The sequence below is a fragment of the Paramormyrops kingsleyae genome, chromosome 2 (assembly GCF_048594095.1).
Source record: "Paramormyrops kingsleyae isolate MSU_618 chromosome 2, PKINGS_0.4, whole genome shotgun sequence".
Lineage (NCBI taxonomy): Eukaryota > Metazoa > Chordata > Actinopteri > Osteoglossiformes > Mormyridae > Paramormyrops > Paramormyrops kingsleyae.
In genome coordinates this window covers 30,045,585-30,058,897 of record NC_132798.1, presented here as the reverse complement: position 1 = coordinate 30,058,897, position 13,313 = coordinate 30,045,585, and the positions used below count along the sequence as shown (strand labels likewise).

Genomic DNA, 13,313 nt, shown 5'->3' with positions numbered 1-13,313 from the left:
TTTTCACCTGTCAATGCCCGTAACCTTTTACTTGATGATTTTTAAACATAAAAAGAATTACGAACCAGCTCTCTGGCGACCGTACAGGAGGAATTTTGAAGAGCCATTAAGAAGTGACTCAAATAATTGCATATCAAAAACACCTTTCCTGGGGGAATTAGCTCAAGTGGTAGAGCGCTCGCTTCGCATGTGAGAGGTAGTGGGATCGATACCCACATTCTCCAGTCTTTTAGCTGCTGGGCATAGGCAACTAACCAGAAAACACATAATTCACCTACCATAAAGCAGGTGTTGTCCACCACAGCCACATTAAAGAACTTCCATTGGTATCAGCAACCAGGGGCGTCGCACCCGTGGGGGATGTGGGTGTTTTAACACCCACACTTTTCCCGGTGAGAGGGTTCAACACCCACACTTTTTCTACAGTTTTCCCGCAGTTTTGAACAAATGCCTTCGCATTCGCTCCTCCGTTTCTCTGGCCGCTCTGTGTCTACGCTCGCTTCAGCTCTCCTCTCCCCTCCCTCTCAAACATGACACCGGCTGATGATTGGCTGTTCTGCCTTAAGTCTTGCCTCTCTTGGTGTATTAGATTTATCGGTCAGCTCGTGCAGAGGAGGCGGGAACTTATGGTTGTTATGATTATTTACATCTCCGTTTTCCAGGTACTTTCCCAGATAGCAATCGTTATTGATTCAACATTGAATTATGGTCAGAAAGTTTGTTTTGTGGTTGAAGTTACAACTTCAACTTTAAATCAACATTTTACAACAACAACAATTTCTATGTTGAAAATGAGCCATTGAATCAATGCTGACTAAGGGTCCTGTTTTCAACATTGATACTTTGGAATACGTTATACCCATAGCAGAGAAGCAGAATCACTTCATTGTTTTAAAAATTTTTTAAAAATCTCATTTCACTTTATTGTAAAGTACTTTGAGTTGCATTTCATGTATGAAAGGTGCTATATAAATAAAGCATCTTTTTTTTCTCTTTAAACAAAGCAGTTTTTCCACTGCAATGCATGCAACATATTTGGATAATTAAGCAATTAAAATGATGTGGAGAACTTTTAAAAGTCGCGCTTAAAGGGAAAACACCGACATTAAATTACCAACGGAAATTAAAGGCTTGCGCTGTGCATCCCTGTTTTTATATACCGAACTGGGTCACACCATTTTTTGGTGCGGGGGGCGTATTATACACGAAGTTGTAGATAAATCACAGTTTTTTTAAATACATGAAAATAGTCATCTAAAGGTCATCTCTTGACAGAGACTGAACCGAAAAAGGAGCGCGCGGCCCCCTGTTCGGAATGTCCCATACTTTAAACCTTACCCGCCAGCGCCAGCGCCATCGCGCATTCACGCCATCACTGTCTTTGAGGCTGCGAAGAGAGAGTGAGTTAAATTTGAAACTTACTCTTATACTGGCCGGTTCTGTGAATAAAAAAAAACTGCTGTTATTGGGGCTGAGATGCTCCTCGAGCCTAGCCCGGTTGACGCGCACTTTACAGCCAGCCGGTGTCGTCAATGGCGAATCCGGTGTTCCGGGCAGTCCAGTTTCCCTAGGTTTCCCCTGTCGCGCGCTGATTTGTACACGGTTTCGCTGTTGTTTTCATGTCTTTTTACGAAGCTCTTGAGGTAAACAAGCCGTATATTTTAAAACATCACATGCATTTTCGATGTTTTTTGTTTTTACAGATAATAAATTAAATTATTTAATTCGCTGGATATCCATGTGGGAAATACTTCAAGTCTGCAGTGTGTCTTTCATGTTGTACAGTATAGTTAATAGTAGGAATGTTACTTTTCTTAGTTTCAGATAAGGTACAGTATGTTCAGATGTATTTCAGCAGAAACCTCATTAGTAAAACTATTGATGTTTGAATGAATATTGATCACAAACAGTTTCAATATTAAATCAATTAAAACAGCTGAAGTAATTCATCCCCCACACTTTTGAAAAGCTTGCTACGCCCCTGTCAGCAACCCTCAGCTTTGCACAACGGTACTACCATCAAGGAAAACCCCCAAGAAAAGCTACCACTAGGTATTCAGAATAAAGCAGTAGGCATATCCTGGGACATTGGCTTAACATAATAAATGCTAAGGAACTTGGAATGGTGTAATTTTGGCAACACCTTCACATTCATTATTTTCACCTGTCAATGCCCGTAACCTATTACTTGATGATTTTTAAACATAAAAAGAATTACGAACCAGCTCTCTGGCGACCGTACAGGAGGAATTTTGAAGAGCCATTAATAAGTGACTCAAATAATTGCATATCAAAAACACCTTTCCTGGGGGAATTAGCTCAAGTGGTAGAGCGCTCGCTTCGCATGTGAGAGGTAGTGGGATCAATACCCACATTCTCCAGTCTTTTAGCTGCTGGGTCTAGGCAACTAACCAGAAAACACATAATTCACCTACCATCAAGGAGGTGTTGTCCACCACAGCCACACTAAAGAACTTCCCTTGGTATCAGCAACCATCAGCTTTGCACAACGGTACTACCATCAAGGAAAATCCCCAAGAAAAGCTACCACTAGGTATTCAGAATAAAGCAGTAGGCATATCCTGGGACATTGACTTAACATAATAAATGCTAAGGAACTTGGAATGGTGTAATGTTGGCAACACCTTCACTTTAACTTTTTTTATCTGTCAATGCTCGTAACCATTTACTTGATGATTTTTAAACATAAAAAGTATTACGAACCACCTCACTGTCGACCATACAGGAGGAATTTTGAAGAGCCATTAATAAGTGACTCAAATAATTGCATATCAAGAACACCTTGACAAGGGGAATTAGCTCAAGTGGTAGAGCGCTCGCTTAGCATGTGAGAGGTAGTGGGATCGATACCCACATTCTCCAGTCTTTTAGCTGCTGGGCATAGGCAACTAACCAGAAAACACATAATTCACCTTCCATAAAGCAGGTGTTGTCCACCACAGCCACATTAAAGAACTTCCCTTGGAATCAGCAACCCTCAGCTTTGCACAACGATACTACTCTCAAGAAAAAAAACTCAAGAAAAGCTACCACTAGGTATTCAAAGTAAAGCAGTAGGTATATCCTGGGACATTGGCTTAACATAATAAATGCAAAGGAACTTGGAATGGTGTAGTGTTTTGTTAATACCTTCATTTATGTATCTGTCAATGCTCGTAACCTTTTACTTGATGATTTTTAAACATAAAAAGAATTACGAACCAGCTCTCTGGCGACCGTACAGAAGGAATTTTGAAGAGCCATTAACAAGTGACTCAAATAATTGCATATCAAGAACACCTTTCCTGGGGGAATTAGCTCAAGTGGTAGAGCGCTTGCTTTGCATGTGAGAGGTAGTGGGATCGATACCCACATTCTCCAGTCTTTTAGCTGCTGGGTCTAGGCAACTAACCAGAAAACACATAATTCACCTACCATCAAGGAGGTGTTGTCCACCACAGCCACGCTAAAGAACGTCCCTTGGTATCAGCAACCCTCAGCTTTGCACAACGGTACTACCATCAAGGAAAACCCCCAAGAAAAGCTACCACTAGGTATTCAGAATAAAGCAGTAGGCATATCCTGGGACATTGGCTTAACATAATAAATGCTAAGGAACTTGGAATGGTGTAATGTTGGCAACACCTTCACATTCATTATTTTCACCTGTCAATGCCCGTAACCTTTTACTTGATGATTTTTAAACATAAAAAGAATTACGAACCAGCTCTCTGGCGACCGTACAGGAGGAATTTTGAAGAGCCATTAAGAAGTGACTCAAATAATTGCATATCAAAAACACCTTTCCTGGGGGAATTAGCTCAAGTGGTAGAGCGCTCGCTTCGCATGTGAGAGGTAGTGGGATCGATACCCACATTCTCCAGTCTTTTAGCTGCTGGGCATAGGCAACTAACCAGAAAACACATAATTCACCTACCATAAAGCAGGTGTTGTCCACCACAGCCACATTAAAGAACTTCCATTGGTATCAGCAACCAGGGGCGTCGCACCCGTGGGGGATGTGGGTGTTTTAACACCCACACTTTTCCCGGTGAGAGGGTTCAACACCCACACTTTTTCTACAGTTTTCCCACAGTTTTGAACAAATGCCTTCGCATTCGCTCCTCCGTTTCTCTGGCCGCTCTGTGTCTACGCTCGCTTCAGCTCTCCTCTCCCCTCCCTCTCAAACATGACACCGGCTGATGATTGGCTGTTCTGCCTTAAGTCTTGCCTCTCTTGGTGTATTAGATTTATCGGTCAGCTCGTGCAGAGGAGGCGGGAACTTATGGTTGTTATGATTATTTACATCTCCGTTTTCCAGGTACTTTCCCAGATAGCAATCGTTATTGATTCAACATTGAATTATGGTCAGAAAGTTTGTTTTGTGGTTGAAGTTACAACTTCAACTTTAAATCAACATTTTACAACAACAACAATTTCTATGTTGAAAATGAGCCATTGAATCAATGCTGACTAAGGGTCCTGTTTTCAACATTGATACTTTGGAATACGTTATACCCATAGCAGAGAAGCAGAATCACTTCATTGTTTTAAAAATTTTTTAAAAATCTCATTTCACTTTATTGTAAAGTACTTTGAGTTGCATTTCATGTATGAAAGGTGCTATATAAATAAAGCATCTTTTTTTTCTCTTTAAACAAAGCAGTTTTTCCACTGCAATGCATGCAACATATTTGGATAATTAAGCAATTAAAATGATGTGGAGAACTTTTAAAAGTCGCGCTTAAAGGGAAAACACCGACATTAAATTACCAACGGAAATTAAAGGCTTGCGCTGTGCATCCCTGTTTTTATATACCGAACTGGGTCACACCATTTTTTGGTGCGGGGGGCGTATTATACACGAAGTTGTAGATAAATCACAGTTTTTTTAAATACATGAAAATAGTCATCTAAAGGTCATCTCTTGACAGAGACTGAACCGAAAAAGGAGCGCGCGGCCCCCTGTTCAGAATGTCCCATACTTTAAACCTTACCCGCCAGCGCCAGCGCCATCGCGCATTCACGCCATCACTGTCTTTGAGGCTGCGAAGAGAGAGTGAGTTAAATTTGAAACTTACTCTTATACTGGCCGGTTCTGTGAATAAAAAAAAACTGCTGTTATTGGGGCTGAGATGCTCCTCGAGCCTAGCCCGGTTGACGCGCACTTTACAGCCAGCCGGTGTCGTCAATGGCGAATCCGGTGTTCCGGGCAGTCCAGTTTCCCTAGGTTTCCCCTGTCGCGCGCTTATTTGTACACGGTTTCGCTGTTGTTTTCATGTCTTTTTACGAAGCTCTTGAGGTAAACAAGCCGTATATTTTAAAACATCACATGCATTTTCGATGTTTTTTGTTTTTACAGATAATAAATTAAATTATTTAATTCGCTGGATATCCATGTGGGAAATACTTCAAGTCTGCAGTGTGTCTTTCATGTTGTACAGTATAGTTAATAGTAGGAATGTTACTTTTCTTAGTTTCAGATAAGGTACAGTATGTTCAGATGTATTTCAGCAGAAACCTCATTAGTAAAACTATTGATGTTTGAATGAATATTGATCACAAACAGTTTCAATATTAAATCAATTAAAACAGCTGAAGTAATTCATCCCCCACACTTTTGAAAAGCTTGCTACGCCCCTGTCAGCAACCCTCAGCTTTGCACAACGGTACTACCATCAAGGAAAACCCCCAAGAAAAGCTACCACTAGGTATTCAGAATAAAGCAGTAGGCATATCCTGGGACATTGGCTTAACATAATAAATGCTAAGGAACTTGGAATGGTGTAATTTTGGCAACACCTTCACATTCATTATTTTCACCTGTCAATGCCCGTAACCTATTACTTGATGATTTTTAAACATAAAAAGAATTACGAACCAGCTCTCTGGCGACCGTACAGGAGGAATTTTGAAGAGCCATTAATAAGTGACTCAAATAATTGCATATCAAAAACACCTTTCCTGGGGGAATTAGCTCAAGTGGTAGAGCGCTCGCTTCGCATGTGAGAGGTAGTGGGATCAATACCCACATTCTCCAGTCTTTTAGCTGCTGGGTCTAGGCAACTAACCAGAAAACACATAATTCACCTACCATCAAGGAGGTGTTGTCCACCACAGCCACACTAAAGAACTTCCCTTGGTATCAGCAACCATCAGCTTTGCACAACGGTACTACCATCAAGGAAAATCCCCAAGAAAAGCTACCACTAGGTATTCAGAATAAAGCAGTAGGCATATCCTGGGACATTGGCTTAACATAATAAATGCTAAGGAACTTGGAATGGTGTAATGTTGGCAACACCTTCACTTTAACTTTTTTTATCTGTCAATGCTCGTAACCATTTACTTGATGATTTTTAAACATAAAAAGTATTACGAACCACCTCACTGTCGACCATACAGGAGGAATTTTGAAGAGCCATTAATAAGTGACTCAAATAATTGCATATCAAGAACACCTTGACAAGGGGAATTAGCTCAAGTGGTAGAGCGCTCGCTTAGCATGTGAGAGGTAGTGGGATCGATACCCACATTCTCCAGTCTTTTAGCTGCTGGGCATAGGCAACTAACCAGAAAACACATAATTCACCTTCCATAAAGCAGGTGTTGTCCACCACAGCCACATTAAAGAACTTCCCTTGGAATCAGCAACCCTCAGCTTTGCACAACGATACTACTCTCAAGAAAAAAAACTCAAGAAAAGCTACCACTAGGTATTCAAAGTAAAGCAGTAGGTATATCCTGGGACATTGGCTTAACATAATAAATGCAAAGGAACTTGGAATGGTGTAGTGTTTTGTTAATACCTTCATTTATGTATCTGTCAATGCTCGTAACCTTTTACTTGATGATTTTTAAACATAAAAAGAATTACGAACCAGCTCTCTGGCGACCGTACAGAAGGAATTTTGAAGAGCCATTAACAAGTGACTCAAATAATTGCATATCAAGAACACCTTTCCTGGGGGAATTAGCTCAAGTGGTAGAGCGCTTGCTTTGCATGTGAGAGGTAGTGGGATCGATACCCACATTCTCCAGTCTTTTAGCTGCTGGGTCTAGGCAACTAACCAGAAAACACATAATTCACCTACCATCAAGGAGGTGTTGTCCACCACAGCCACGCTAAAGAACGTCCCTTGGTATCAGCAACCCTCAGCTTTGCACAACGGTACTACCATCAAGGAAAACCCCCAAGAAAAGCTACCACTAGGTATTCAGAATAAAGCAGTAGGCATATCCTGGGACATTGGCTTAACATAATAAATGCTAAGGAACTTGGAATGGTGTAATTTTGGCAACACCTTCACATTCATTATTTTCACCTGTCAATGCCCGTAACCTATTACTTGATGATTTTTAAACATAAAAAGAATTACGAACCAGCTCTCTGGCGACCGTACAGGAGGAATTTTGAAGAGCCATTAATAAGTGACTCAAATAATTGCATATCAAAAACACCTTTCCTGGGGGAATTAGCTCAAGTGGTAGAGCGCTTGCTTTGCATGTGAGAGGTAGTGGGATCGATACCCACATTCTCCAGTCTTTTAGCTGCTGGGTCTAGGCAACTAACCAGAAAACACATAATTCACCTACCATCAAGGAGGTGTTGTCCACCACAGCCACACTAAAGAACTTCCCTTGGTATCAGCAACCCTCAGCTTTGCACAACGGTACTACCATCAAGGAAAATCCCCAAGAAAACCTACCACTAGGTATTCAGAATAAAGCAGTAGGCATATCCTGGGACATTGGCTTAACATAATAAATGCTAAGGAACTTGGAATGGTGTAATGTTGGCAACACCTTCACTTTAACTTTTTTTATCTGTCAATGCTCGTAACCATTTACTTGATGATTTTTAAACATAAAAAGTATTACGAACCACCTCACTGTCGACCATACAGGAGGAATTTTGAAGAGCCATTAATAAGTGACTCAAATAATTGCATATCAAGAACACCTTGACAAGGGGAATTAGCTCAAGTGGTAGAGCGCTCGCTTAGCATGTGAGAGGTAGTGGGATCGATACCCACATTCTCCAGTCTTTTAGCTGCTGGGCATAGGCAACTAACCAGAAAACACATAATTCACCTTCCATAAAGCAGGTGTTGTCCACCACAGCCACATTAAAGAACTTCCCTTGGAATCAGCAACCCTCAGCTTTGCACAACGATACTACTCTCAAGAAAAAAAACTCAAGAAAAGCTACCACTAGGTATTCAAAGTAAAGCAGTAGGTATATCCTGGGACATTGGCTTAACATAATAAATGCAAAGGAACTTGGAATGGTGTAGTGTTTTGTTAATACCTTCATTTATGTATCTGTCAATGCTCATAACCTTTTACTTGATGATTTTTAAACATAAAAAGAATTACGAACCAGCTCTCTGGCGACCGTACAGGAGGAATTTTGAAGAGCCATTAAAAAGTGACTCAAATAATTGCATATCAAAAACACCTTTCCTGGGGGAATTAGCTCAAGTGGTAGAGCGCTTGCTTTGCATGTGAGAGGTAGTGGGATCGATACCCACATTCTCCAGTCTTTTAGCTGCTGGGCCTAGGCAACTAACCAGAAAACACATAATTCACCTACCATCAAGGAGGTGTTGTCCACCACAGCCACACTAAAGAACTTCCCTTGGTATCAGCAACCCTCAGCTTTGCACAACGGTACTACCATCAAGGAAAACCGCCAAGAAAAGCTACCACTAGGTATTCAGAATAAAGCAGTAGGCATATCCTGGGACATTGGCTTAACATAATAAATGCTAAGGAACTTGGAATGGTGTAATGTTGGCAACACCTTCACATTCATTATTTTCACCTGTCAATGCCCGTAACCTTTTACTTGATGATTTTTAAACATAAAAAGAATTACGAACCAGCTCTCTGGCGACCGTACAGGAGGAATTTTGAAGAGCCATTAAGAAGTGACTCAAATAATTGCATATCAAAAACACCTTTCCTGGGGGAATTAGCTCAAGTGGTAGAGCGCTCGCTTCGCATGTGAGAGGTAGTGGGATCGATACCCACATTCTCCAGTCTTTTAGCTGCTGGGCATAGGCAACTAACCAGAAAACACATAATTCACCTACCATAAAGCAGGTGTTGTCCACCACAGCCACATTAAAGAACTTCCATTGGTATCAGCAACCAGGGGCGTCGCACCCGTGGGGGATGTGGGTGTTTTAACACCCACACTTTTCCCGGTGAGAGGGTTCAACACCCACACTTTTTCTACAGTTTTCCCGCAGTTTTGAACAAATGCCTTCGCATTCGCTCCTCCGTTTCTCTGGCCGCTCTGTGTCTACGCTCGCTTCAGCTCTCCTCTCCCCTCCCTCTCAAACATGACACCGGCTGATGATTGGCTGTTCTGCCTTAAGTCTTGCCTCTCTTGGTGTATTAGATTTATCGGTCAGCTCGTGCAGAGGAGGCGGGAACTTATGGTTGTTATGATTATTTACATCTCCGTTTTCCAGGTACTTTCCCAGATAGCAATCGTTATTGATTCAACATTGAATTATGGTCAGAAAGTTTGTTTTGTGGTTGAAGTTACAACTTCAACTTTAAATCAACATTTTACAACAACAACAATTTCTATGTTGAAAATGAGCCATTGAATCAATGCTGACTAAGGGTCCTGTTTTCAACATTGATACTTTGGAATACGTTATACCCATAGCAGAGAAGCAGAATCACTTCATTGTTTTAAAATTTTTTTAAAAATCTCATTTCACTTTATTGTAAAGTACTTTGAGTTGCATTTCATGTATGAAAGGTGCTATATAAATAAAGCATCTTTTTTTTCTCTTTAAACAAAGCAGTTTTTCCACTGCAATGCATGCAACATATTTGGATAATTAAGCAATTAAAATGATGTGGAGAACTTTTAAAAGTCGCGCTTAAAGGGAAAACACCGACATTAAATTACCAACGGAAATTAAAGGCTTGCGCTGTGCATCCCTGTTTTTATATACCGAACTGGGTCACACCATTTTTTGGTGCGGGGGGCGTATTATACACGAAGTTGTAGATAAATCACAGTTTTTTTAAATACATGAAAATAGTCATCTAAAGGTCATCTCTTGACAGAGACTGAACCGAAAAAGGAGCGCGCGGCCCCCTGTTCGGAATGTCCCATACTTTAAACCTTACCCGCCAGCGCCAGCGCCATCGCGCATTCACGCCATCACTGTCTTTGAGGCTGCGAAGAGAGAGTGAGTTAAATTTGAAACTTACTCTTATACTGGCCGGTTCTGTGAATAAAAAAAAACTGCTGTTATTGGGGCTGAGATGCTCCTCGAGCCTAGCCCGGTTGACGCGCACTTTACAGCCAGCCGGTGTCGTCAATGGCGAATCCGGTGTTCCGGGCAGTCCAGTTTCCCTAGGTTTCCCCTGTCGCGCGCTTATTTGTACACGGTTTCGCTGTTGTTTTCATGTCTTTTTACGAAGCTCTTGAGGTAAACAAGCCGTATATTTTAAAACATCACATGCATTTTCGATGTTTTTTGTTTTTACAGATAATAAATTAAATTATTTAATTCGCTGGATATCCATGTGGGAAATACTTCAAGTCTGCAGTGTGTCTTTCATGTTGTACAGTATAGTTAATAGTAGGAATGTTACTTTTCTTAGTTTCAAATAAGGTACAGTATGTTCAGATGTATTTCAGCAGAAACCTCATTAGTAAAACTATTGATGTTTGAATGAATATTGATCACAAACAGTTTCAATATTAAATCAATTAAAACAGCTGAAGTAATTCATCCCCCACACTTTTGAAAAGCTTGCTACGCCCCTGTCAGCAACCCTCAGCTTTGCACAACGGTACTACCATCAAGGAAAACCCCCAAGAAAAGCTACCACTAGGTATTCAGAATAAAGCAGTAGGCATATCCTGGGACATTGGCTTAACATAATAAATGCTAAGGAACTTGGAATGGTGTAATTTTGGCAACACCTTCACATTCATTATTTTCACCTGTCAATGCCCGTAACCTATTACTTGATGATTTTTAAACATAAAAAGAATTACGAACCAGCTCTCTGGCGACCGTACAGGAGGAATTTTGAAGAGCCATTAATAAGTGACTCAAATAATTGCATATCAAAAACACCTTTCCTGGGGGAATTAGCTCAAGTGGTAGAGCGCTCGCTTCGCATGTGAGAGGTAGTGGGATCAATACCCACATTCTCCAGTCTTTTAGCTGCTGGGTCTAGGCAACTAACCAGAAAACACATAATTCACCTACCATCAAGGAGGTGTTGTCCACCACAGCCACACTAAAGAACTTCCCTTGGTATCAGCAACCATCAGCTTTGCACAACGGTACTACCATCAAGGAAAATCCCCAAGAAAAGCTACCACTAGGTATTCAGAATAAAGCAGTAGGCATATCCTGGGACATTGGCTTAACATAATAAATGCTAAGGAACTTGGAATGGTGTAATGTTGGCAACACCTTCACTTTAACTTTTTTTATCTGTCAATGCTCGTAACCATTTACTTGATGATTTTTAAACATAAAAAGTATTACGAACCACCTCACTGTCGACCATACAGGAGGAATTTTGAAGAGCCATTAATAAGTGACTCAAATAATTGCATATCAAGAACACCTTGACAAGGGGAATTAGCTCAAGTGGTAGAGCGCTCGCTTAGCATGTGAGAGGTAGTGGGATCGATACCCACATTCTCCAGTCTTTTAGCTGCTGGGCATAGGCAACTAACCAGAAAACACATAATTCACCTTCCATAAAGCAGGTGTTGTCCACCACAGCCACATTAAAGAACTTCCCTTGGAATCAGCAACCCTCAGCTTTGCACAACGATACTACTCTCAAGAAAAAAAACTCAAGAAAAGCTACCACTAGGTATTCAAAGTAAAGCAGTAGGTATATCCTGGGACATTGGCTTAACATAATAAATGCAAAGGAACTTGGAATGGTGTAGTGTTTTGTTAATACCTTCATTTATGTATCTGTCAATGCTCGTAACCTTTTACTTGATGATTTTTAAACATAAAAAGAATTACGAACCAGCTCTCTGGCGACCGTACAGAAGGAATTTTGAAGAGCCATTAACAAGTGACTCAAATAATTGCATATCAAGAACACCTTTCCTGGGGGAATTAGCTCAAGTGGTAGAGCGCTTGCTTTGCATGTGAGAGGTAGTGGGATCGATACCCACATTCTCCAGTCTTTTAGCTGCTGGGTCTAGGCAACTAACAAGAAAACACATAATTCACCTACCATCAAGGAGGTGTTGTCCACCACAGCCACGCTAAAGAACGTCCCTTGGTATCAGCAACCCTCAGCTTTGCACAACGGTACTACCATCAAGGAAAACCCCCAAGAAAAGCTACCACTAGGTATTCAGAATAAAGCAGTAGGCATATCCTGGGACATTGGCTTAACATAATAAATGCTAAGGAACTTGGAATGGTGTAATTTTGGCAACACCTTCACATTCATTATTTTCACCTGTCAATGCCCGTAACCTATTACTTGATGATTTTTAAACATAAAAAGAATTACGAACCAGCTCTCTGGCGACCGTACAGGAGGAATTTTGAAGAGCCATTAATAAGTGACTCAAATAATTGCATATCAAAAACACCTTTCCTGGGGGAATTAGCTCAAGTGGTAGAGCGCTCGCTTCGCATGTGAGAGGTAGTGGGATCGATACCCACATTCTCCAGTCTTTTAGCTGCTGGGTCTAGGCAACTAACCAGAAAACACATAATTCACCTACCATCAAGGAGGTGTTGTCCACCACAGCCACACTAAAGAACTTCCCTTGGTATCAGCAACCATCAGCTTTGCACAACGGTACTACCATCAAGGAAAATCCCCAAGAAAAGCTACCACTAGGTATTCAGAATAAAGCAGTAGGCATATCCTGGGACATTGGCTTAACATAATAAATGCTAAGGAACTTGGAATGGTGTAATGTTGGCAACACCTTCACTTTAACTTTTTTTATCTGTCAATGCTCGTAACCATTTACTTGATGATTTTTAAACATAAAAAGTATTACGAACCACCTCACTGTCGACCATACAGGAGGAATTTTGAAGAGCCATTAATAAGTGACTCAAATAATTGCATATCAAGAACACCTTGACAAGGGGAATTAGCTCAAGTGGTAGAGCGCTCGCTTAGCATGTGAGAGGTAGTGGGATCGATACCCACATTCTCCAGTCTTTTAGCTGCTGGGCATAGGCAACTAACCAGAAAACACATAATTCACCTTCCATAAAGCAGGTGTTGTCCACCACAGCCACATTAAAGAACTTCCCTTGGAATCA

The 13,313-nt window shown here is 41.0% G+C and overlaps 12 non-coding genes across 12 annotated transcripts; all 12 read left to right on the top strand.

Annotated features, from left to right (window-relative positions):
- The first annotated feature begins 151 nt into the window (after positions 1-151).
- On the top strand, positions 152-224 carry trnaa-cgc (transfer RNA alanine (anticodon CGC)). Its single transcript has one exon. It is a non-coding gene; the product is annotated as a tRNA-Ala (tRNA).
- Positions 225-2,308: 2,084 nt separating this feature from the next.
- Positions 2,309-2,381, top strand: trnaa-cgc (transfer RNA alanine (anticodon CGC)). The gene has a single exon. It is a non-coding gene; the product is annotated as a tRNA-Ala (tRNA).
- Positions 2,382-2,810: 429 nt separating this feature from the next.
- Positions 2,811-2,883, top strand: trnaa-agc (transfer RNA alanine (anticodon AGC)). The gene has a single exon. It is a non-coding gene; the product is annotated as a tRNA-Ala (tRNA).
- Positions 2,884-3,810: 927 nt separating this feature from the next.
- On the top strand, positions 3,811-3,883 carry trnaa-cgc (transfer RNA alanine (anticodon CGC)). The gene has a single exon. It is a non-coding gene; the product is annotated as a tRNA-Ala (tRNA).
- Positions 3,884-5,967: 2,084 nt separating this feature from the next.
- Positions 5,968-6,040, top strand: trnaa-cgc (transfer RNA alanine (anticodon CGC)). Its single transcript has one exon. It is a non-coding gene; the product is annotated as a tRNA-Ala (tRNA).
- A 429-nt stretch (positions 6,041-6,469) lies between these two features.
- On the top strand, positions 6,470-6,542 carry trnaa-agc (transfer RNA alanine (anticodon AGC)). Its single transcript has one exon. It is a non-coding gene; the product is annotated as a tRNA-Ala (tRNA).
- A 1,429-nt stretch (positions 6,543-7,971) lies between these two features.
- Positions 7,972-8,044, top strand: trnaa-agc (transfer RNA alanine (anticodon AGC)). Its single transcript has one exon. It is a non-coding gene; the product is annotated as a tRNA-Ala (tRNA).
- Positions 8,045-8,971: 927 nt separating this feature from the next.
- Positions 8,972-9,044, top strand: trnaa-cgc (transfer RNA alanine (anticodon CGC)). The gene has a single exon. It is a non-coding gene; the product is annotated as a tRNA-Ala (tRNA).
- Positions 9,045-11,128: 2,084 nt separating this feature from the next.
- On the top strand, positions 11,129-11,201 carry trnaa-cgc (transfer RNA alanine (anticodon CGC)). Its single transcript has one exon. It is a non-coding gene; the product is annotated as a tRNA-Ala (tRNA).
- Positions 11,202-11,630: 429 nt separating this feature from the next.
- On the top strand, positions 11,631-11,703 carry trnaa-agc (transfer RNA alanine (anticodon AGC)). Its single transcript has one exon. It is a non-coding gene; the product is annotated as a tRNA-Ala (tRNA).
- Positions 11,704-12,630: 927 nt separating this feature from the next.
- Positions 12,631-12,703, top strand: trnaa-cgc (transfer RNA alanine (anticodon CGC)). Its single transcript has one exon. It is a non-coding gene; the product is annotated as a tRNA-Ala (tRNA).
- Positions 12,704-13,132: 429 nt separating this feature from the next.
- On the top strand, positions 13,133-13,205 carry trnaa-agc (transfer RNA alanine (anticodon AGC)). The gene has a single exon. It is a non-coding gene; the product is annotated as a tRNA-Ala (tRNA).
- Positions 13,206-13,313: the final 108 nt, after the last annotated feature.